The sequence below is a fragment of the Podarcis vaucheri genome (genome assembly GCF_965113315.1).
Source record: "Podarcis vaucheri genome assembly, chromosome: 6".
Classification (NCBI taxonomy): Eukaryota; Metazoa; Chordata; class Lepidosauria; order Squamata; family Lacertidae; genus Podarcis; species Podarcis vaucheri.
The window spans coordinates 18,907,455-18,932,584 of NC_138764.1; positions in this window are offsets into that span (position 1 = coordinate 18,907,455).

Below are 25,130 nucleotides of genomic sequence, written 5' to 3' on the forward strand. Positions count from 1 at the left end.
GACATGGATTCTCGTCTTGCAACCAGATGACTGAATAAAAAGGACTATAAAATATGATGTGCTTGTTATTCTTGCTTTTGATGTTGCCGGAGGGGGAGAGCACTCCCCTGACAAAGCCTGACACAAGGACTTCTACTCGTGTTATGAGATTTCCCCCCACTGTTCTCCCCCTGCACACCTTGAAAGTGGCTCACGAATGGGTGGAAGAACACCCAGAGCAATGAACAGAGGGAAGGAGAGGGGGAACCATTCCGCCTGGCAAGCTGAGATGCTTGCACAACACTATCAAACCTATAGTTAGGTAAATCAGTAGACAAGGATAGGGATGTGGGTGGCACTGTGGTCTAAACCACTGAGCCTACGGCTTGCTGATCAGAAGGTCGGTAGTTTGAATCCCTGCAGCGGGGTGAGCTCCCGTTGCTCGGTCCCAGCTCCTGCCCACCTAGCAGTTCAAAAGCACGTCAAAGTGAAAGTAGATAAATAGGTACCACTCCGGTGGGAAGGTAAACGGCATTTCCGTGCGCTGCTCTGGTTTTGCCAGAAGCAGCTTAGTCATGCTGGCCACATGACCCAGAAGCTGGACGCCTGCTCCCTCGGCCAGTAAAGCGAGATGAGTGCCGCAACCCCAGAGTCATCCATGACTGGACCTAACGGTCAGGGGTCCCTTTACCTTTACCTATAAACAAGGATAACAGATAAACAGATACAGATAAACATAATAATGTAGTTTTAAAAATAAATTATATGTTTTATTTCCTAATTTGTTAAAAAGCTACATTTTATGTTTATCTGTATTATTTAGAGTATGCACGGCTGACAAAGCCCAGCAGGGCAAAACAAGGTATTATTCCGGGAATCCTTGCCTTAAGTTCTTTCGTCTGATACCTGCATACACCAACTATATTTTGCAAATGCATATGTTAAGATCTTTCGTCTGACACCTGCATACAGCAACTGCATACAACAACTATACTTTGCAAAGGCATAAGTGGAACATCACAAAGAACAAGTTAATGTCCTTCAAGTACTGCTTCTTAAAGTTGTTGCGTCTGACACTTGTATTCATAAAGACATACGTGGAACACAAAAAAGCTTCTATTTGGACATTATGTATGTAAGAACTGATCTATTTGTATTTCCTGTTCAGAATGTTGGTCTTTAATTGCTTCTGCTTAATTTGATAATGTGAAAAGAGGTATGTTTATATGATGTATGGAGAATTCATATAGTTAAACACAGCCAGTTACGTTGCGGAGATGCTTATACAGACAGAACATTTGTAATAGCAAGACGTTGAATTGCACCCACTGGCACTGAAGTCTACCAAAAGCCTGGGCAAATAATCAAGTCTTCAGCTGGGAGATATCATTTTGGCATTGAGAGGTAAGCATCAACCACATCTCAGAGGAGACAGAATGGCATAGCTGGGATGCCACTACCAAGAACACAATGCTATTTACATTAAAGGAAGTAGGAATAAGGACAAAGCACATCATTTCAGACTTCACCAAATTGGTATGGAGAGCGCAGAGACAAAATTCAAGGGGTCAACTGGGGTAAGCCATCAAAGTTAACTTGCAGAAAAGAAGAAAATAAAATCAGTGTGTTTTAGCATTTTGTTTTAAGTTGCAAGAACTGCCATGATGTTATCAACACATATAATTTCCCACATCAACATTTAAAAATGGATTCTTAGAATTTTTTGAGCTCTTTTCTTATACTCATTTTTCTGTAGTAAAACTTGTGTGTTTGAATGAACATCTGGCAATTAGTTCTGCTTTTGTGAAAGATCCGTTTAAATATATGGCTGTTTTAGACAATATGTAGAATGTCTGGTTTAGTAATAGATAAATACTGCACAATATTTATTTATTTATTTATTTATTTATTTATTTATAAATACATACCCTGCCCATCTGAATATTAAAAACATGAAAAAACATCAGTCATTTAAAACTTCCCTAAACAGGGCTGCCCTCAGATGTCTTCTAAAAGTCAGATAATTGTTTATTTCTTTGACATCTGATGGGAGGGCAGTTCCACAGGGCGGGCGCCACTACTGAGAATACCCTCTGCCTGGTCCTCTGCTTGGTTTAGGTGAGGTTGGGGCATGTGAGCAAGGCAGTGGAGCCAATTTTGAACTCATGTCAGTGCCCTCCTGCAGCCCTGACATTGGCACTTCCCTGCCCTACTCCATCAAAGTACATGGCAGTGGTGTTGGGGCAGTACCTCATCATTCCAACCACTCTTGATTAATGGCTATTAATGACTAATGACACTCCTGATGTTATTGTAGTGATTTAGATCAAATTACGAATGGCTCAGTAGATAAAGAGATCCAGAGACTAGCAGTCAGGCCGTGTTCCTGCAGCAGTGACTAGAGGAAAAAAATGACCACTGGTAGGAACACAGAGAGAAAAAATGCCAGGGCACATCTGCAGCAGCACAACCAGATGCCTTCATCTGCCCCAGCTGCAACAAAACATGTCTCTCCTGCATCAGTCTCTACAGCCACAGCAGATGCTGCAACCTTCCAACAGTTTGACCTCACCCCCAAAGGCACACTCCTCCATCGTCTCCTGAGACAGATGGATGCCAACAACTGAACAGATCTAACTATACATACTCATTTCATTGCCTAGATTGGTATAAAGCAACAACAAACAAGCCTATGGTCATGTAAAGCATACTCAATAAACACATGAGACGTAACCGGCTGTGTTTTTCGATAAATAAGATATACTATTCATAGTATCAAATTGTAAATTTCAACAGAAGTAGCTCATAAAGTTCAACAAACGAACAAAGCAGGAGACCCAGTGGATCAGATCATTCTATAGTCAGTTCATGCATAAGGTCTATCCGTGTACAGTGGATGCTCGAGTTGCGAATGTGATCCGTGCGGGGTGCACATTCGCAACCCACAGCGTTGGCAACCTGTGTCGCGGGTTGCGATTTGGCGCTTCTGTGCATGCGCGACCACTGAAACCTGGAAGTAACCCCTTCTGGTACTTCCGGGTTTCAGTGGTCCGCAACCCGAAAAAACTCAACCTGAAGCATCTGTAACCTGAGGTATGACTGTAATGGTGTTCCATTTCCACAAAATCCTTTCACAAAGTCTAAGACAAGGATTTCCAGAATATTGGCCTTGTTTCGCCATCCTGGGCTTCATCAGTAGTTAAAGCTCCTATGTGATATTACAGGACAGTGGATCTTATGGAATAGTAGTCGCTTGAAAGGATTTTGTGGAACTGGGACAACCTTTCATGTGGATGGTTTGGACTTTATGAACAGTGTAATGGTGGAATGGACACCATTACACAGATGGACCTTATGCATGAACTGACTGTAGAATGATCTGATTGACTGGGTCTTCTGCTTTGTTCATTTATTGAACTTTATGAGTTACTTCTGTTGAAATTTACAATTTGATACTATGAATAGTATATCTTATTTGTCTAAGAACACAGCCAGTTACTTCTCATGTGTCTATATAGATTGGTATAAAAGCTTATGTGACAAGGGACTGGTAAAGGTTAAATGACAAAGAATCTGGTGTGCGTCATTGTGAAAATCCAGCAGAAAGTCTTGGCACTTCTTTGTGGCTTGGTGTTTCTTTTTTAAAATTTATGAGACTGCCGGTCACAGGGAGTGTTTAATTAAGGTGTTTTAGGAAATCGCTGATTGCACAAATTTTATACGTGAGCTGCAAAGTGTGCTGGGCCTTCTTCAATAAATTCTTTATTTACAGTCCAGCAGAGGAGCTTTCTCCCTCTGTACACGGGTCTTCCACAGTCTCTCCCTTTCCCTCCACAAAGGCTCAGGTCACTCAACTACCCCGCTGTGTTATTTCCCCTGTGCCAGCTTTCATTTCTGTTCATCAAGACAACAACACTCCTGTGTGCTGTCTGTTGACTTTTTGCGGAACTGCTGTACAAATGTCCGTCGCCTGCAGAGAGTCGTGGCGTGAGTTGTGAATTAATGGCTGCCCATTGCTGCATCCTGCCACTTCGGTTGGAGAAGAAAATCACACATGACCCCTCTTCTCTCTCTTGCTTCCAGGAGCAGCAAATATTCACTGGAATTGCATTAGCGGCATCTACTCTCCGTGTGGGGGTCACTTTGTATGGAGGATCTTAAGAGTATATGAAGCAGCCCTGAGTTTAACTGCAGCTGTCATTGCTGAAATGGTTTTACTGAGGACAGTGCATTGACGAGATCTCTTCAATCCCTCAACCCACAAATTTATTATTATTCATTTAATCTATAACACATGCTTTGAACATCAGGTCTTCATAGCAGCTTGAAACATCTTTAAGAAGTTACTATTTCCTACATTATCATATGAAAGAAAATGAAGTACGGTATGTATTTTACTGAGTCAATCTATTGGTCCACCTAACTTAGAATTATCTACAATGATCAGCATCAGCACTGTAGATTTCATACAGGTATCTTGCAACCTGGAGATGACCAGGGTTTCAATTTCTGCTCCAGCAGTGAGCTACATCAGTTCTCATGAATACCTGTGCTGGTCCCGAGGGTTAACCGTGTGGCGAGGTCCGAGTCCAGTCCGAGGTCAATGGTGCGGTATGGAGGCTGTCCGTCAAAGCTGAAGCAGGATCCAAGGCAGGGAGTCGGGTGAGGTCAGGAACTCTGGCAGAAGAGCAGGACAGGGTGCAGGCAAGAACAGACTACCAACAATGTTGCTCCCGCAACCTGGGACTGGGGTCGGCTGACTTTTATCTGCCCCGAGGCATAGGGCGGCCCCGGTCCACAGGTGACTCGTCTCTCCTGGTCTGGAGGCGAGCACTCCTCCTGTGGGAACTTAGTTCCCTCCGCCTCTCTGCTCTGAGCCTCTGCAGCTCAGGAGAGGCTGGAGGGTTACCGGACCCAGAGGCAACCTCAGCTTCCCCTGACGGGGCTGAGAGTGGAGCACCTGCAGGCAATGGGTCCTCCATCACCTCAGGAGCCAGAGCAGACTCAGCTGATGCCTGCACCTGAGGATCCAGCACAGGTGAGGACCCTTCAGGCTCAAGCCCCAGCCCCTGCTCAGCTGGTTCTGGAGGCGGGGACTCCTGTGCAAGCTGGGATTCCTCAGGTTCAGCCTCTGAGTCCGAATCCCAGGCCATCACAATACCTGATCCCTTACAACAGGAGATGGTTGTGCTGTAACCACCCTACTCCAATATCTTATCATTATTCCTTCCATGCCATGTTGTAATCAGTTAAAGAATCCCCACACTATTGTTCTCTTATGCCCAATGATTGCCCCAACATAGCCTCCAAGTACCTAATTTTGTCCCATTCTTCATCTGATCCTGACACAGCACATCTGTGTTTTTTTTTATAAAATTTTTTATTGGGTTTTCACATTTTATATAGACAAAGACAAAAACACGAAAAACATAAAAACAAACAAACAGAAAAATAAAACAACAAACATATATAGTTTCCAAAAAAAAAACTTATTTTCTAACCCTGGTCATTGACTTCCCCCCACCCCCTCCCTTGCATCCCTATTCCCAAATTTGTATCAGCAAATTGGCATTTCCTTATCCATCTTAATATTAGTCCTTTATATATATATAAAAAAAGCAAAATTAAATTTATTCTAAGTTGGACCTCAGTTCCCTTCCAACGATTTCCCATTTTGTCTTAAATAATAATCTTGTTAGCTAAATCCCATAGTCTTAAGTGTTGTTGAAACTAGATTCTTCCCTCCCTCCCTTCCCCGGTTTGTGTCCCTTCCGAAAACATGTCCAAAATAGCAATTATTAGCCCGGATTCCTCACGTCCGAGGCTCTCAAATCTCTTTCAGTCCCTCTCCGCCGGCCTAGTTGGCAATCCTTTATGTCGGTCTTCACGTCTCGAAAGAGTTCTTTCACAGTCAGTCCAAAATCTCTTCCCATATTTGCAAGCAACTGCTGAGGAATTTCCACAAGGCATGAATTTTGAACATAATCAAAGTCAGAGTCTATGTGGAGGCCCCAATTATATTTCTTTATTTTAAATTCCTTGATTTCATAAATTCCCAGGGCCTCCACTTTCATCTTCTGGATCTTTCGTAGATTTGTAGTAGGTTCAGTCCAATAGTCTCCTTGTTTATATTCCACAGATGTCAGCTTCTGGACAATATTTTCCCATTTCAGTTCTTCTCTTTCTTGTTTTGTCTTCTCCTCTTCTTTGGTTATCATTTCCGGCTCAGCTGTGGATTCTTTCTCAGCCAGGTTCTCATTACATTGAACAGAACTACTTGTTTCAGGATTCAAGGTCATCAATTGTTCACTCATAGCCGTAGTCTGTTCCTGTAAGATTCCAACCAAATAAAACATCCTTTCGATTTCTCCCAGTATCTTTCCATCCACAGCCATTGTAATTCCACAGATTTCCCCCTAGAGGGAATCTGGTTACTTAGTGTTCTTTTCTCCAACAGTCCTCTGTCTTATTATTGATTCTTTGTTTCCAACAATTTTAGTTCAATTGTAACTCCTTTTAATCCAGAGGGGTCTTAAGTAGCAATTTTTCTACTATTAACAGTCCGTTTGACAGCTTTGACAGCTGTCAAACTCTGCTCTTCTTATACAAGCTCCAAAGTAGGACACTCCCGGGCCCGGGAGGGGGGGGGTTGTTTACAACAGAAATATACCCCTTCCAACACTCCTCTCTCCTGCTCAAAAAAATTCCTTTTCCAAATCTTGGAAGTTACTGTCTTTTTAAACTCACCCTTTACAGGGTAGGCACTCCAGCTTAGTTCTTTTATCGTTGCTCTGGATCGTCTGCAAGGGGGGGGTGCGGACTTCCTTTTAACACATCCCCCGATCGTCTCAAATTCAATAGGTGAAATTCTTAGAATCCAAATTCAATTAACTCACGGGTTCTTTTTCTCAGCCGAATTTCAAGGAAGGAAGTCAGCGCTCTCCGGTCATGGCTCGCGGCTTCGCTCAGCAGAGGTAGCGATGGACTCTCGGTGCCACGCCACCCCCCGTATCCCCTCCGCAGCCTTTAAAAAGGCTCTTTGCGAATCAGGGGGGGCGCTTAAGGCACCCACCGAGTCTTCAGTCCGCAGGCTTCCGTGCCTGCGGTTTTAAGGGTCCCCGTGTCGCCGGCACGGCAAAGACCCGTCCCCCGCTGAGCCGATTCCCTCCGGAGCTCGGAGGGAATCCGCCATTCCCAGATCGCGCCAACCCCGGAAGTCCTGACACAGCACATCTGAAAATGCACAGGAGCTGCAGCAATAGCCTTTGGAGCTGCCTTACATGACATCCCCATTGGGTTCCCTTTGCCTCTTGCAGGGCAAATGGCCACGATGTTGCCATAATGCAGCAATCAATTCACTTTATCCTGTGGGCTTCTTTGCCAGTACAGCAGCTGGTAGCATGTGCTTGTCAGTGCTGTGCCATAAGTGAGAGCTAGGCTTGAGGGGGCATGACACTGACAAAGAGTCAATGACCCCAAGTCCAATGTGGAAGAAGCTGTCTCAAACCAAGTTGCTCAGGGAAGCCACAGCTCAAGAACGCAATGAGCTATCACCCAAAGGTGACTTGGAAGCATCTATAGAATTATACCAGAACCTGACAAGGCTAATACTGCCACCCTCACTTTTTACTGTTCAAACAAGTTCACTACAATGGTACTAGCACGCCCCCCAGAAGGCTTCTGATTAAATTCTCAGCTGATCCACTGTAAGTTGTGCCCAGAAATTCTGATTCTTTTCCCTTCCATTTTTGTAACATTTTCCACACAACATTATAATCTCCTTTGCATGCCCACTTCCCCTCATCATTCTTTTCCTGTGTATTAGATGTTCACTTTGCTTTCCCAAAGCAGTAACAATTATAGCGACAGCCATTATTTTTCTTCAGCAGTTACGAATTTTAAATCCTGCCAAGTGGATGAACTTCATTTCTGCTACCTACAAGAAGTTTAACACTAATTAAACTTCAAAATAGCCCATGTATATTTAATTGCATGAAGCCATCTAGATCTCCAGCAGCCTTCCTTGGATTAATTTACATAATATCTATGTTATGTTAAAAAATATGTACTGTCAGCAGGAAACAAGCTGTAATGAGAAGAACTTTTTTTCCCTTCCAAGGATTGCAACTTTATTCATGTGTATTCTTTGAGACTAGTCTGCTGAGATGATAATCATTATCAAAGCTCTGCTGCAAAAAAGAACATGTAGCAGAAGACTCTTAAAATGGTAATCTAACAGTTCTCCGGGGTCCATAATGCTTCCTTATTGTCTTCCGTACACAATTCATGATGCTAGTTTTGACTTGTAAAAGACAACATATTCTGGGTCTGATTCTCACATGTTTAACCCACCAGGGAACTCCATCATATCTACTCATCCACCAAGGTACCATTCATGTCTGCCAAAGAACTCCAGTGTATTGCTAAGAAATCTGGGCTATGTTTACAGAGGCAAGCTAAATCTGTGTTGAGAACCAAATAAACCTGCTGGGTCTCACTGTTGCCTTGTTTAAATTTGGTCTAGAACTAAGGGTGAACTGACACAGTATTTTTAGTTTTGTTTACATGTAAAGAAAGGTACATGTTTTTGTTTTGCTTTGAATTCCCCCCTTGAAATTTCATTTATTTTTAAAGTCAACACTTGAAGGATGTTTCCATGAGTTCATAGAAGGTGGGTATTAAGGTCCCAGTGAACTGTGGAGTTCATGACTAGCCCTTAGGACACAACCTGGAAAAGTTTTGGAAACTTGGAAGCAACTGAACTGCACAGTCACTCAGCTTGTGTAAGGGAAATTTCCTCAGCTTGACTTAGATTAAGTCTATTGTACACTTTCTGTAAGTACTCTCCCATCTCACGTGGCATGTAATAGACTACATCAAGGGTAGTCAACATGATGCCCACAAAATGTTGTTTGGAGTCCAACTCCTGTCAAACCCCAGACATAGCCCCGCCACATTGACTACCCTTGGCCTACACCAGGGGTGGCCAACTCCCAGGAGACTGCGATCTACTCAGAGTTAAAAGTGGCAGTTGTTGAGCTTTTTTCAGGGGAGCCAAAGTTGTTGAGCTTCTTTGGGAAGAGCTACTGATCTACCAGTGATCTACCACAGATGTCCAGTGATCTACCAGTAGATCACAGTCTACCTGTTGGACATGCCTGGCCTACACCAAGCTCTGCCTGCAATTCCAAGGCCCACTGATTCTCTCCAAAGTGGCATTTCCCTCCTCTAGGCAAATAACATAGTGGTCTATAAATAACACGTGTGCCCTCTCTGGAGACCAGTATCTATGTAGGCAATTGGTCCAATTCTTCTTTGGAAAGAGCCAGTGTTTCCATCTTTTCAGAGAGAAAGAAAATGGCCATGTGTCATCTGGGTGTTTAAATAGCTGGGTCCAACTATTGCTATTAAACAGCTATCTAGGATGCGGGTGGCACAGTGGTCTAAACCACAGAGCCTAGGACTTGCTGATCAGAAGGTCGGTGGTTTGAATCCCCACGATGGGGTGAGCTCCCGTTGCTCGGTCCCTGCTCATGCCAACCTAGCAGTTCAAAAGCATGTCAAAGTGCAAGTAGATAAATAGGTACTGCTCTGGCGGGAAGGTAAACGGTGTTTCCATGCACTGCTCTGGTTCACCAGAAGTGGCTTAGTTATGCTGTACGCCGGCTCCCTTGGCCAATAAAGCGAGATGAGTGCCGCCACCCCAGAGTTCGTCACGACTGGACCTAATGGTCAGGGGTCCTTTTACCTTTACCTTTAGGACATCCTTTAGCTGAAAACATTGTTGGGAATTTCATTCCTCTGTGCTGCAGGTGTGTGATTGTTGTTGTCACATGTCTGTGTTTACATTCCACAGTTTTGGATGTCATGGGAAAGGAAGTTCAGATATGCGTTTTCGTTCTCTATTGCTTTTGTTTTTCCCTTCTCTCCAAGGTAAAAAGAGAGAGAGGAGCCATGTTTTCTTTGTTCTGTTACATTTGATTTTATACATAATAAATTAGGCTTAGATGTCACACCTCAAGGCTCAGCTTCTGTTTGGACTCTGCTAGTGTCATGTGCTCATTTCCATGGATAGGGGTCACATCAGCATGCCGGGACACAGGAGTGATAAATCATCCCAGGCGGCGCTGTGTTGGGGGAGAGGCTGTGGCCTCGGCGTTTCCCAACAAACAGATGGTCTTATCTTGCTCATAAGACACTATTTCATCAAGAAGATCTTAGTAAGTTGTCCTGTAAACCATATCAAATAATGCAACCAATATCTGACTTAAGTCCCAATCTATCCAATCCCAGCTAAATTCTAGTGCTGAGCTGTCAGCTATATTATAAGTGCTTCATGTAACTATAGTATAACATCACTCTTATATAACATCAGAATCATCTTCACAATCATCACTGTACTTTTGGCATCACTAACAACAATTGTGTAAGGTCTCCAGGATATAGTTTTTGAACACCATTTTAACGTCATAACCTCATTCCATCCAGGATGTTCAGAAAGCTCAACATAGATTTTTGCTGTAAAAATACAATTCTCTTTTCATTTGTTGACACCATTGCTCATGAATTCAGAAACCCTCAAAGGAAGTCTACTCATATATTCTTTAATAACACAGAGGCCACCTTTATTTTGTATATTCCTTTCAGATACTCCTATGTATATTTTTGCAATGACCTTCATCCTTTGGTATGTATCTGGCATTCCATAAAAATGCACATTGTAAATTCAGAGAAAGTTACAGACAGATTCACAATTCTTCTAAGAGGAGGCATTCTGTCTACTATGCAAGCAGGTAGATAACACCAGAAGAAGGTCTGTTACGGTTGATTGTGAAAGGCTATATGTGAAACAATAATGAAGAGGCAATTTATAGTTGAATATATATTGCTGTTAGCATATGACAAGCCTAAGGGAACTGGTCCTGGGCCATTGCATTCCTCCTACCAATAAGAACTATTGATTTATGGTTATGTTTTTCCCTCTCTGCAAGAATGGAAACTTGAGGCACAATAAGATGGCTGATTAAAAATGAAATTTGGATTCATTGCCTCATCTTGAATTTGAGGGAGATTCAAGCCAATTCACACTGAAGGTGACCCTCTTGGAGATTTTTTACCTATTTTGCTTCAAGCACACATACACCATTGTGTTTCCTTTGGCTATCCCATTTGCCCAAAATAATGAAGTTCTTGGTAAGCAATGTTAGCAACTCAGCAATTTAGAAAAGCAGCAAGTTTAATGCAAATGCACCAATATACTCTTGCAAAACTTGCATAAACATTTTTTTAAAAAGAAAGATCTTATTAAAGTACTTGTATAAATTTAAATCCACAGATATTTGTTTATTGTGTAGTGTTTTACCATGCTAGTCTGGTGCACATGAATTATTATAATCTGCACAATACTCTTGTCTTTTTCACTCAGCTCCTCATTAAAGTAACCACAGAACACTGCCTAAATTTTCACTCCAGAGCCTCATTCAAAATAGATACTGTTTCTCCATTCATGATATAGTCTCTGTATGGGGCAAAAAGGAAATGTAAACACAAACCTAGCTTTTCACAGATGATGCAGTCTCATGGACTCAACTCCTTTTGTTTCAATGACCCGTTATCTGTATCTTGGTTTTAATTCAGCCGGCCAGTTACTGCCACAGAAAAGATTTCAATTTCCCCTTTGCAGTACAATCATGCTTATGTCTAGGTTCTCATAAAACAATGGGGAGCCATTAATTGCCCATGAATTTGCTTCTTTCTCCTGTTATGCCTCCTTTCAAAAGATGTGAACCAATTAAATGGATTCTTATTTAATATACCTGCACCCTTTTCTCTTCAGTTTTATAATTAAACATTCATTACCTAATTATCTTCTCCAGCTGAGCACCCTATCCCTAATTCTCTTCTGATTATGTTTTCTGTCCATGGGTCCTCTGTACCATTTTTAGAGATGCAGGGACCTGCAACCAAAGATTTGGCTAGTTACTTTCAATCAATATGTGAACATCTGTCTTTGTCACCTTAGCAGCTGCTCACCATGTACGCTTCTGATTTCTATTTTTTAGTTTTCTTGATCCGGCCTTCTTCATCTTTCCCTCAATCTCCTGGACTGTTCCCTCCTTCTTTTTAATATTGTGTGTGTGTGTGTGTGTGTGTGTGTGTGTGTACACACACCCACACCCACACACCATCTCCCTGCCAAATAGGTCAACATTCAATTGAATTTCAAAAAGAATTGTTATATATTTCCTATTGTATAGAAAACTGAGCTTATCTTTGCAGCAACTTACTACCCACTGATACGTCATGACCTCAAACCCAAGCAGTAGTTGGAACACAGAAGAGAACAAGCCAGCTAGTTCAGGTGAACCAGAAGCCGCAGAAGTGTTAAACTCATAGTCAGACATCGACACCAAACCTGAGCCAGTTGGAATGCCTCATCCAAGCTTCTGGACTAGAATCCCAGAATGTTGATGATGATATTTATACCCCGTCCATCTGGCTGGGTTTCCTCTGAGGCTGACTCCCCTGATGAATTGCCCTCTGCATATCTAGTACCCTGATGTTCCCCAGAACCCACTGCGTGCTATGGGCAACACAGAAAGTGGGAGCTGACTGAAAAGTGGCAGAGTGCTAGGCTCTAGGCCAAATACTTTTTAAAAAATATTTGCAATGTTAAGAATCTACACTCTTCGGGAATAAGAGGGTTATGTTACTTCCATTGAATGCTAGATCTCATTGGAACGAGTTATCTGATTGGAGCTATCCAAGGTCCTGAAACTCATCTGCTCAGCTGCTAGGCTGCCTAAGAGACTCTGGATGTTCATCTGCTCCCATGGGTTATGAACAGGACATGATGTGATTGCTCAGGTCTCTATTCCAGGTCCATTATTTCTCCTAGCCTGCTGACTTCTCAGACCCAGCTTATTCTTTTCCTAGGTGCTGGCTACTTCTACGTCCTTGACTGTCCTAGCCTCCTGTAAAATCAGCACAATGAATGGGAGCCAGAGCCATTGACCTTCTGTGACATCTAGGGTGACTTAGCCATGCACTATCATGGATACCCCCCCCCAAATAAGCACTTTTCAACTTGCCACCAGCATTTGTAAGCCAATGTCAATTAGACGCTGAAGAGCAGGATACACATAAGAAATAATTTCAAAATCAATCACACATTTAGAAAAAAAAATTCAGCCCAAACACAGCATACATTGGGTTAGTTCACTTTTCCTTTCAGTTTCCAATCTCTCTCTCTCTCTCTCTCTCTCTCTCTCTCTCTCTCTCCCTCTCCCTCTCCCTCTCCCTCTCCCTCTCCCTCTCCCTCCCTCCCCCTGTGATAGTATTTTGTAACCTCCTTTGTGCTTTACAGAGGACTGGAATATCATACATGGAACAAGGTCAGTTACTATCAACTGTAGATCAAGCCAGTTGCTATGACTGCTTAGTTCCAAATTGAAACAAATGGCTGATTACATTGGCAGCTTGAAAGACATTGGTCATTTGGTTCAGCCCTTTGTACACAATCAACAGTCTGACAAGAGGCCCAGTTTATGCAGTTGGATCCCTACTGTTATAAATAACACCACACAGCATATGAAAAGGCTTAGCTGTGGATAATCAGCACTTTCAATATCCTAGGCCTTGCAGTATACCTGAGTGGAAGCCAGTCACCAGTTTAAGTGCCATTATAGCAATCATGATGATGGGGACATCATCCCAGCTGGCTAATCTCTGGGCTGTTGAAGGTGGTGAAGAGCAGGGCTGTTAACCAACTGCTTCCTAGTGATGCTAATGAGCAAGACACGAGGGACCATTAATTGTAAAAAAAAGTACTCTTAGTTAGGGTCTAAAAAGAGCTGGTGGAGAGAATGTGAAGAAAAGGTGCACAGACCAAACAAAGAAATGGAAAATAAGCAGTATACAGACTAAAGAACCTGTTATTTATTTTTACTAAATGACTTCCCAAAAGAAGGGAAGAGATTAACGCTGCGGCCAATCATATACAAACACAGAACTACAGGGTTTTTGAAACAGGAGGTTATGGTCTGTGACTTGGCCCAGTGATCTACCTGGGACTGTGTTTGTCTAGGCTTCACAGCATAGAGGCAGATGAATATGGAACGGATTGCACAGGTAGGAACTAGAAGCCATTTCTAAAATAATGGCTGCCCAGCAGGCATAGACATAGCCTCAGAGATGGCTCTTGGTTCCTGACACATAATCTGGCTCACGCTAGCCTTTCTTCACACTGTTATGTACATAGCCAACTAGAAGAATTCTGCAGTGTGAAGCAGCCTTAAATGAAAAGCATTGCTGTGGCAGTTCCTTGCATTGAGAGGAGAGAGAATAGCCAAGACAGGCCTTCTTTGTTTCCATGCTACCAGCTGTGCTGCCTCAGGCTCAGCCTGGCACAACTGCTGTGCTGGTAGGAGGGCAATGGCACATCTTTGTGTGGAACACTCTGTAAGACTTCAGGGCTCTTTCAGAGGTTGACTCTGCAGGCTGGATCAAACACAGGCTGTGTTCCACTGTGAAAAGCTGAGGGCTGACGATGACACACAACCTCCCCACTTTAATTGCCACTAGCTCCCAACAAAAGCGCATGTCTTGAAAATGGGCAGGATTGACTAGAATATTCAAACACAACCTGATATGGAGAGGTCCCTAATAATGGTTAAAAACCAAACCTGGGCACAACACTGCTACAGGAAACTTTGGGAATTAAATCTGTGTCAAAAACAGGGTCTCCTAACTCGAAGCACCCTTAGCAAGTGTCTGTTCTCACAGTTCTTTGGAGGAAGCAATGACTGTTTGAAGTAGTACAATACTGTTTTAGATATACTGTGCAGATTGGACCTTAGAGTGCATCAGCTAGTGTGGTGTAGTGGTTAAGAGCAGTAGTCTTGTAATCTGGAGAACCGGGTTCGCGTCTCCGCTCCTCCACATGCAGCTGCTGGGTGACCTTGGGCTAGTCACACTTCTCTGAAGTCTCTCAGCCCCACGCACCTCACAGAGTGTTTGTTGTGGGGGAGGAAGGGAAAGGAGAATGTTAGCCACTTTGAGACTCCTTAAGGTAGTGATAAAGCGGGATATCAAATCCAAACTCTTCATCTTCTTCTTCTACTGTCACTGATTTTCTCAACAAGCAGTTCCTCAAGATCGAGGAAGCTCAAGATTTCTGAGAATGTGGTTTGAAATCACTGTTCTGGAAGGTGATTCCTCATTTGACATGGGGAGACAACAGAAAAAGGAGAAAGAGAAATGAAGGAGGCAGTGTTAACAGGGTCAGATTATGTGCTGTTTCATTTATATTAAGCAACTTTTCTCCAGTTATAATTTCTGATGTAATCTGAATAATGCCATTGCATTCATTTATTCAGTTGATTTCTTACACACCATTTACAATAGAGCCCCCAGTGGAGGCTGGCTATTGTGGTGCAAATTGGTCTAGTAGGTATTCGGGTTGCTTAAGAAATAATAGGCTACATTACAGAAATTTAGAATGGATTCAACATCCCAAAAGCAACCATTTCATGTGCCCATGCACTCAGTATAGGAACACGCTCCACTGCTTTACAACACGATGAAAGTGTTTTCCACAGAACACCTCAGATCAGATGAGGAGGCTGCTGAGTGTCAGGTAGAACCTTTGTGAGACACAGCCAAGTGTAAATCTAGCTTCAGTTGTCAGTAAAAGATGCCTATCCTTTATATCCCTTGCATCTTCATTTCTTAAAGAAAGAAGGGGAACTTTTATATATATAAACAATCTGTTGACGCTGGATTAAGGATTATTGTTGTATTGGCATCCAATACAATGGAAGAATTCACCTTCGGGGAATGAAATCAAACTGTTGGAGAGTTACGGTGCCTGCTGTGGCTGTAGAGACCAATATGGGAGAGACCTGTTTTATTGCAGGTGGGGCAGATAAAGGTGTCCAGCTGTGCTGCTGCAGGTGCACCATGATGATGATGATGATGTTTATTATGTGGGTTGTAATCCATTGAGAGCATTCAAGTACAACATTCCTTGTTTTGCTAGAGTGGACATGCAAGGGAATGTTTGGTCCAGCCAGTCAAAACTTCCTGTTGCTCCTGGTCTGGAGCAATCCTCCTTGCATGTGACTAGTGGGTGGGCGTGACCTTTCCAGACCTGGTAAAAGGCCAAGGCATGCTGCCACTCTCCCTCTTTTCCATCTTCCTTCCGTCCTGCGAACTTCCCAGACTGCTAACTGCAGTCATTAGATCAACCCACATATGGGGTAAACCTATTTGTATATGCTTGTAACTTTAAGCCTTGAGCCTGCCTTCACGGATCACACTGTGCTCTGCCTGATCGTGAGTAAAGTTTTTTTTATTGCTTGTGAATAAGACTGTGGTGTCTTTATTCTTTTAGGAGGGATTCAAGGAGCCTTACCAGGAAAATATTAGAACACATTTCAATCTGGACAAGCCAGATTGAATTGCGTATTGTCTTAAGAAACTCACAAGAGTTTGCAACTCATTTTCTGCTGTGTAAAGGGGAATTCACTCTGATATCTAAAGGAACTTGCTTGCACAAGTTAGGAAGGATATTAACAAACAATAGATCCTCTCTTGCCTCCCTCAACATTCCCACATATTAAGGGGGAATGCTGACTCTCAAAATATTAATGCCTATTGTGCTTCTTTCATTTGGCTACCAACTGCTGAGATGGCGATGGTCTGTAAACAGCACCCCAAGTAAGGTAAAGGTAAAGGGACCCCTGACCATTAGGTCTAGTCATGGCCGACTCTGGGGTTGCGGCGCTCATCTCGCTTTACTGGCCGAGGGAGCTGGCATACAGCTTCCGAGTCATGTGGCCAGCATGACTAAGCTGCTTCTGGAGAACCAGAGCAGCGCACAGAAACACCGTTTACATTCCCACCGGAGTGGTACCTATTTATCTACTTGCACTTTGACATGCTTTCAAATTGCTAGGTTGGCAGGAGCAGGGACCGAGCAACAGGAGCTCACCCCACCACGGGGATTCGAACCCTAAGTATTAGCACCCTAAGTATTTCCTTGTAATGTTCAGGATCTTGTTTTGAAATTGTTGTGTTTTTGTGTACAGCCAAACAAAGACACTACAGATGCCCTTAGGCTGAATATTAATTATGATAGCCATCTCCACCCCCATGGAGAAGAGAATTTCTGCGTGCTTAGTGATTTTGCTTGCGGCAGATGGACGTTAAAAAGTTGCACCAATGACTCCTTTAAAGAATCTCACAGAAAAAGGAGGCAGATGGCAAAGTAAATTGCTTTAATTTTAATAAAAGCTTTCATTTACTCTGATTTTAGCACTGGCAAATAACAGTGAGTCACCTAATGTGCAGATGATTAGAATTTATCTTTCCTAGGGCCGGGCAGTTTAGGGGGCTGGCACTGGGTATCTAGCCTTTGGCACATGAAGCTGTCAGTCTGAATGCTGCTCAGGCCTGATGATGAATTACAACAATCTGATGGCTCTTTTGATTGCTTGGATGGTGGATGCTCTTCCTTCTGCTTCCTAATAGCTGGGTTTCCCCACACCTAGAATGACATGGAGGCAATCAGATTGACAGCTGCCAAGAGAACCTGTTCAAATATGGGCATCGTTCTCCAAGGGAAGAAATTTATGTGGCCAAAGGAAGAGTGAAAAAGACAGGGAGGTGGCAGTCAGTCACTATTCAGGCAGGCGGGTGGTAAGCAGTAGGAAGACAGAAAAGTAATGGATGCCAAGTGGCTTGGGTGAGTGGGAGCCACAGATGGGCCAACTTTAAAGCAGATCAATCCAGCAGCATAGGATTCTCCAACCAAGCACACTTGATTTCCTGGACCAGAAGAAGAAGAAGAGGAGGAGGAGTTTGGATTTGATATCCCGCTTTATGACTACCTGAAGGAGTCTCAAAGCGGCTAACAATCTCATTTCCCTTCCTCCCCCACACAAACACTCTGTGAGGTGAGTGGGGCTGAGAGACTTCAGAGAAGTGTGACTCGTCCAAGCTGCATGTGGAGGAGCGGGGAAGCAAACCCGGTTCACCAGATTACAAGTCCACCTCTCTTAACCACTACACCACACTGGCTTGGGCTAAGGTGCAACTGCCCTATGATAGTTTTTATGTGCTTCAGGGGCTGTTGTAGCAGAGGAAGTATTGGCACAGCTTACTCTTCAAACTGTTGAGTTTGCAAATTTGCGTCATTCCTTTGGTGCATATTTATAGACCCAAAATCACCCCCCCCCCAGGCTGAGAACACTTACTGACCCGTAGAGTCAGTAAGCAGGCAGGTCTCTTGAGGAAACCAACAAACATGCTCACAATCCGCAATATGTTCTCTGGAAGGATTTCTGTTGTTTGACACTCTCAGGACAGTTCAGAGATGAGACACAGCCTATAATATGTGTATATTTACATGGGGCACTAAGCTAACTTCCTCAGAATAGACCCATTGCATTTAATGAACACGGCAAGTAAGTGGCTGCTTCTGTAGTTTGATGCTATTACTTTAATTGTACATTCTACTTATTTTAGTTGCCATATTGTTGTAACACGCCCTGAAGCCATTTGGTGAAGGGCAGGCTATAATAAAGAAAGGAAGGCAAGTGTACCGCTGCCAATAACATGGACCAGAAACAAAGAACCCATTACATCCGGGAAAGCCAGCTTCTTTAATCATGTGGCCAATTGAATGTTACCCTCATCAGTCCAAATGGGAGGCTGTTGAAGTTGAAGGTAAGGGTAAGGGTAAGGGTAAGGGTAAGGGTAAGGGTACCCTGGAGAGTTATGTCCAGTCAAAGGTGACTATGGGGTTGTGGCGCTCATCTTGCTTTCAGGCCGAGGGAGCCTCCGTTTGTCCACAGACAGCTTTCTGTGTCATGCGACCAGCAGGACTAAACCACTTCTGGCACAATGGAACACCATGACGGAAACCAGAGCGCACGGAAATGCAGTTTACCTTCCTGCCACAGCAGTACCTATTTATCTACTTGCACTGGCGTGCTTTCGAACTGCTAGGCTGGCAAGAGCTGGGACAGAGCAACAGGAGCTCACTCTGCCATGGGGATTCGAACCCCCAACCTTCTGATTGGCAAGCCCAAGAGGCTCAGTGGTTTAGATGACAGCACCACCCGTTTCCCAAGAACACTAGCGTTTCAAAAAGCACTAACAACGCATCAGACCTATATCATTAGGAGAATAGTTGAAGTATCCCACATCAAGCATGACCTGACTACCCTACCCACAAAGCCACTTCCGACGTAGAAGGAGGTGGGGTTGCGGGCTTCACCCTCCCACCATGCGCGTGGGGGCTGACTCTCAGCTTCCGCGCGATTGAGGGAATCCTGATCGCATCATTGGCTGGCCTGGGGTGTGTGGCCTGCTCCATTTAACGCAGGCGCGGCCGGGGATCTCCCTCTTTTCCTGCCTATCAGCTGTTCCTGTTTCCCACCCTCCCGCCCTTTAAGGTTCTTTCGTCTTTGACCTTGCTATGGACCTCGGTTGGTCGCCGTTAAGGGTCCTGGTAGGAATTTTTCCACTTGGCAAATTGGCACCAGCCACTTGGTTTTCCGCCTACCTCATAGCAAATCGTTACAACTTCCTTGGTATTGGCGGTTAGGCATTGGTATTGGTATTGTTATGTAGATGGAAGGGGAGGAGGAAGTGCCATCACCTCCCCCACATATTGAAGGGTAGTCCGATAAAGGATTCCGGGGGGCAAGGCCCTGTCCGAAGCCTATGGAGGTGAGGGCCTAAAGCACACTCCCGAGCAGTGACCCCGGGGGAGTTCCTAGTTGACGTGCATCAGCAGGACTCCCCCTACTGGTGGTTAACCCTTCCCGGACTTCAAGCGAACAGGCTGAAGCCGGATAATCGGTTAGGACCAATGCCTAAGCCAATACCGCTCATCACCTGTAACCAATAAAGTTGTGGCCATATTTAGCCCATTAACCTTAAATATCTGTGTCATGTGTATTTATTTACACTGGGGAGAGGCGGGAACTCGCCATGCAACTGAGGTCAGCAACCTAAGGCCCATAGGCCAGAAGCAGCCCATGAGGGTCACTTAACCGGCCCATGAGCTGCCCCCAAACCAAGCCGCCCACTCGGCGAGTCCCCATGCACTGAGCTAAACTGGCACAGCGCGGCACGGGGACTCTCTTCTGCAGCTCTGGAAATCACTTCTGCACATGCCCAGAGGCTGGAAATTGCTTCTGCGCAGGTGCGATTTTCGGTGTCTGGGCATGTGCAGAAGCGATTTCTGGCTCCGCGGACATGCGCAGAAGCAATTTCCGGCATTGCGCTGCACTGGACCAGCCTAGGGAGGATCTCCGTGGGAGTGATCCGGCCCATGCAATACAAGAATGACCTAAAATTGTGAGGCCTTGGCTTCAATTGAGAAAACTCTCATCCCATTTCAATGTTGTGATGGGGAGAGAAAGTCCTCTCTCTGTCTTTCAGAGTGTGCTTTATACAATGGTACCTCGGATTACATACGCTTCAGGTTATATACGCTTCGGGTTACAGACTCCACTAACCCAGAAATAGTACCTCGGTTAAGAACTTTGCTTCAGGATAAGAACAGAAATGGTGCTCTGGCGGCGTGGCAGCAGCAGGAGGCCCCATTAGCTAAAGTGGTGCTTCAGGTTAAGAAAAGTTTCAGGTTAAGTACGGACCTCCGGAACAAATTAAGTACTTAACCCGAGGTACCACTGTATCTCTGTCACAGGGCTTTGTTGAGAGAAACAGGTTCTCTTCTGTGATTGGGAAGGAAATCCCACCCCACCCCAGCTATGTATATGTGTATGTGTGCCTGCCAGCCTATCTGGATGTGGGTCTGTGGGTCTGCTGCCTGCCTGGATGTTTTTGTGAATGTCTGTATGTGCACATGTGGAAACATTGGCAATGCTTCCTTTTGCTTTGGCCATGCCCAGTAAAAGGTAAAGGACCCCTGGATGGTTAAGTCAGGTCAAAGGTGACAATGGGGTTGTGGTTCTCATCTCGCTTTCAGGCCAAAGGAACTGGTGTTTGTCCACAGACAGCTTTCCAGGTGGCCAGCAGGATTAAACCGCTTCTAGTGCAATGGGACACCGTGATGGAAGCCAGAGTACACGGAAACGCTGTTTATCTTCCCACTGCAGTGGTACCTATTTATCTACTTGCACTGGTGTGCTTTCGAACTGCTATGTTGGCAGGAACTGGGACAGAGCAATGGGAGCTCACTCTGTCACGGGGATTCGAACCGCTGACCTTCCAATCGGCAAGCCCAAGAGGCCCAGTGGTTTAGACCACAATGCCACCATGCCCAGTGCTATCATGCTTCTCTCCTCTGATGGTTGAACATCAGCCAGTGCAGCCCTTGCACCCCAAAAGGAGATTGGTGTATGGTTATCATCCTGTTCAAACTTTACATTTGTTGAGGCACACATTTTTCTAACTGGGGAAATGAGAATCAGCTCAAGAGAATTTCTTCGCTAACTCTCTTGATTAAAATCTACAAAACTGCTTTTCAATGTTTGCCTCCCATCCTCACTTTTTCCCAAATCCCCAATTAAATTCTAAATATAGTCTTTGAAATAGCATCCAAGTGTGGACAGGAATGAAATGACAGATAAGAAATGTTTTCAGAACTTTTTCTTTTTCTTTTTCTCAGCTGTCACCACCTCTTCTTGATAGGTGGCTAGACCATTTTCAGATTTATTTTCCCTTTATTGTAAGGGGGGAAGAAAATACCAGTCTGTGTCAGGGACGTTAAATAGCTTGCAGTTAGAGGCCTTTTTTTGCAACAGGAAAGGGAAATTTGAAAGGTATGATCAGCTGTTCAGGGCTGCGGAAGACAACCCAGAGAAGGGTGTAAAATTGTAAGTGAAAGGGGGGGGATATCAAAAATAATGAACCCAGATTTTAAAAGTTACTATTTTTATATCTTTACACTAATATCTATTTTCTGACTTTATATTGCTGGAGACACCTTAGCATTTCATCAGTGATGGTGATATACAGGAGCTCCATCAGTGTTCGTACATTATTCTCTATTTCACACTGGACGGAGGACAATTGATTCTGCAGACTTCTGACATGGGCTGGATCTACAACAATCTAAAAAACAACAACACACCACTAAGAAAAATATAGCTCTCAATGCAATTTTTCATGGACTGCTGTACAGTGCCCACTGGTGTCACATTTTTATAACACATTTATAACATTATAACTCACTAGTGTAGTACTTTGGTTTAGCACAGAAACAAATCTATCCCAAGGAAACCCCTTCTGCAAATGTTGATGGCAGATTGGAGAATATTTAAGGGTGCAAGCAGTTTGCCTTCTTCTTCATTGTTTGTCTTCCAAATGTCATAGATTATCACTCAGCATCTGACAGCTGAGTTTTCATACCATACCTTCCACCATGTGGAAGTCAGTACTAAAGATTATTTGACAACTGACATGCAGCAGCAGTTAGTATTTCACGTTTTCTGTGCTGAATAGTTGGGCAAACCCTGTATTTATTTTTATTCTGCTTTCTCCATCTACAAATTGAGGTTGAATCCTGACAAGACAGAAGTACTGTTTTGGGGGGACAGGAGGCGGGCAGGTGTGGAGGATTCCCTGGTCCTGAATGGGGTAACTGTGCCCCTGAAGGACCAGGTGCGCAGCCTGGGAGTCATTTTGGACTCACAGCTGTCCATGGAGGCACAGGTCAAATCTGTATCCAGGGCAGCTGTTTACCAGCTCCATCTGGTACGCAGGCTGAGACCCTATCTGCTGCGGACTGCCTCGCCAGAGTGGTGCATGCTCTGGTTATCTCCCGCTTGGATTACTGCAATGCGCTCTACGTGGGGCTACCTTTGAAGGTGACCCGGAAACTACAATTAATCCAGAGCGCGGCAGCTAGACTGGTGACTGGGAGTGGCTGCAGAGACCACATAACACCGGTCTTGAAAGACCTACATTGGCTCCCAGTACGTTTCCGAGCACAATTCAAAGTGTTGGTGCTGGCCTTTAAAGCCCTAAACGGCCTTGGTCCAGTATATCTGAAGGAGCGTCTCCACCCCCATCGTTCTACCCGGACACTGAGGTCCAGCACTGAGGGCCTTCTGGCAGTTCCCTCATTGCGAGAAGCCAAGTTACAGGGAACCAGGCAGAGGGCCTTCTCGGTAGTGGCGCCTTCCCTGTGGAACACCCTCCCACCAGATGTCAAAGAGAACAACAACTACCAGGCTTTTAGAAGACATCTGAAGGCAGCCCTGTTTCAGGAAGCTTTTAATGTTTGATGTTTGATGTATTATAGTATTTTAATATTCTTTTGGAAGCCGCCCAAAGTGGCTGGGGAAGCCCAGCCAGATGGGCGGGGTATAAATAATAAATTATTATTATTATTATTATTATTATTATTATTATTATTATTATTACAAAGCAGTTGCTCAAATCAAGTTAGATGGTAAGTAAAATTAAGCTGTGGTGAATGCCTGGCTGATGGTAATGCCATGACTCTGTGTTTGGTAAGAAACTTAATGCAGAGTATGGGAGGCGATGACATTCAAATGATGCTCTTTTAGGTGCCATGGAGGTATCATGTTGCACCAAGACGTACTGGGAAGAAGCACCAATAACAATGTCTGATTTGTTATCTCTGGAATTATAAAAACGAGCTATTACTTAGGTCTGTCTCCAAATAACAACAGCCCTAATAATGACAAGCCTGCAGTCCATCCCTATATGCAAGTTTACACTATCTCGCAGTTATTGCATTTAAAATATATGTGTTTTCTTTCTGTCACCAAAACTTTTTGACTCAGTATCTTTATAAATTAAACATCTTCACAAACACACACACATACTCTGAAATCTCCCAAGTTTTGTGTGAACGCTACCTTTTGATTGCAGTTTCAGGAGCAAAATATTTCTGACTTAGAAAAGGGAGGAAGGGCATTTCAGAACCTTAGCACAACATTGTTTCACAGAGAAATCATAGATCCCATTAAAACTCAATGCCCTGTTGCAATTAATTTTAGCGTTCTGTTCACAATGTCAGAAAACTTAATGTGTCTCATGTAACTTTAGGACATGTAACATTACAGGTTTAAACTGCTGTAATAGAAGTTACCTCGCCCCATTCTGTGAAGAGGGACTGCAAAAAGTATGCCACTCTTCCACCTAGTTCTAAAAGTGAAGCCACTTTCAATCTCCCAGAGCTGGATTTTCCAGTTTAGGGAAAGAGCAGGCTGAGGGTAATTTTGGCCCTGCCACCCACATTCTCCTCCTCCTTTGGAAAATGGCACCCAGACTGCCCTCCCAGTACACAACATGAATTTACCTGGTCACTGTATTTGTGGCCAAGTAGGAATATTTTGCATTGCAAATAGGTATTTGGGCAATACTGTAACACACATACAATCCATACAATCCCCAGGAAAGTCAAAAGTGAAGGGGTTACATCAGGGGTGTCAAACTCAAATTCATCGGGGGGCCGCATCAGCAGTTTGGTCACCCTCAAAGGGCCGGTTGTATCTGTAGGACTATGTGTCCACTCTTTATTATCATAAATTATTGTCAATGCATTCAATTACCGGTATTACTGTTTTTGGTAATAATGTAGACAGTCCAGAAGGATGTTATGGTCGATTGTATCAAAGGCCGCTGAAAGATCCAGCAGAACTAGGAAACAAAGTTGTTACAAAGAATGAGCCCTAATGAGACGATTGCGGCAATCCTATGTGCATTTACTTGAAACTCCTGTTGAAGAAAGTGAGGCTGGCTTCTGAGAAAACATACACGACATGGGGCTGTAAATAAAATGTGGGGGGGGGAGGGAGGGAGAAAGAGAGAATGAGAGAGAGAGAGAGAGAGAGAGAGAGAGAGAGAGAGCGCTCTGACAGGAAAGCATCAACATGCCTTGTGCACTCTCATTTTCCTTGGCTAATTCCCCTGCCCCCCCCCATCTTGGGGTGCCATTGCATAGCGCAAAAGGCGAAAGAGCGCGAACACGCTGCCTGCAACTGGATCTCCGGCTTCTTCCTTTCCTTCCCCGAGGCAGGAGGGAGAGATCAAGGTGGAGCTGCTGGCAGGGCGGAGAGCGAGCCGCCCAATTGTGTGACCGAGTGATGGAAGGGCTGCAAGGAGCCGCGTCCGATCTCCTCCCAGGAATGTGCCAGTGG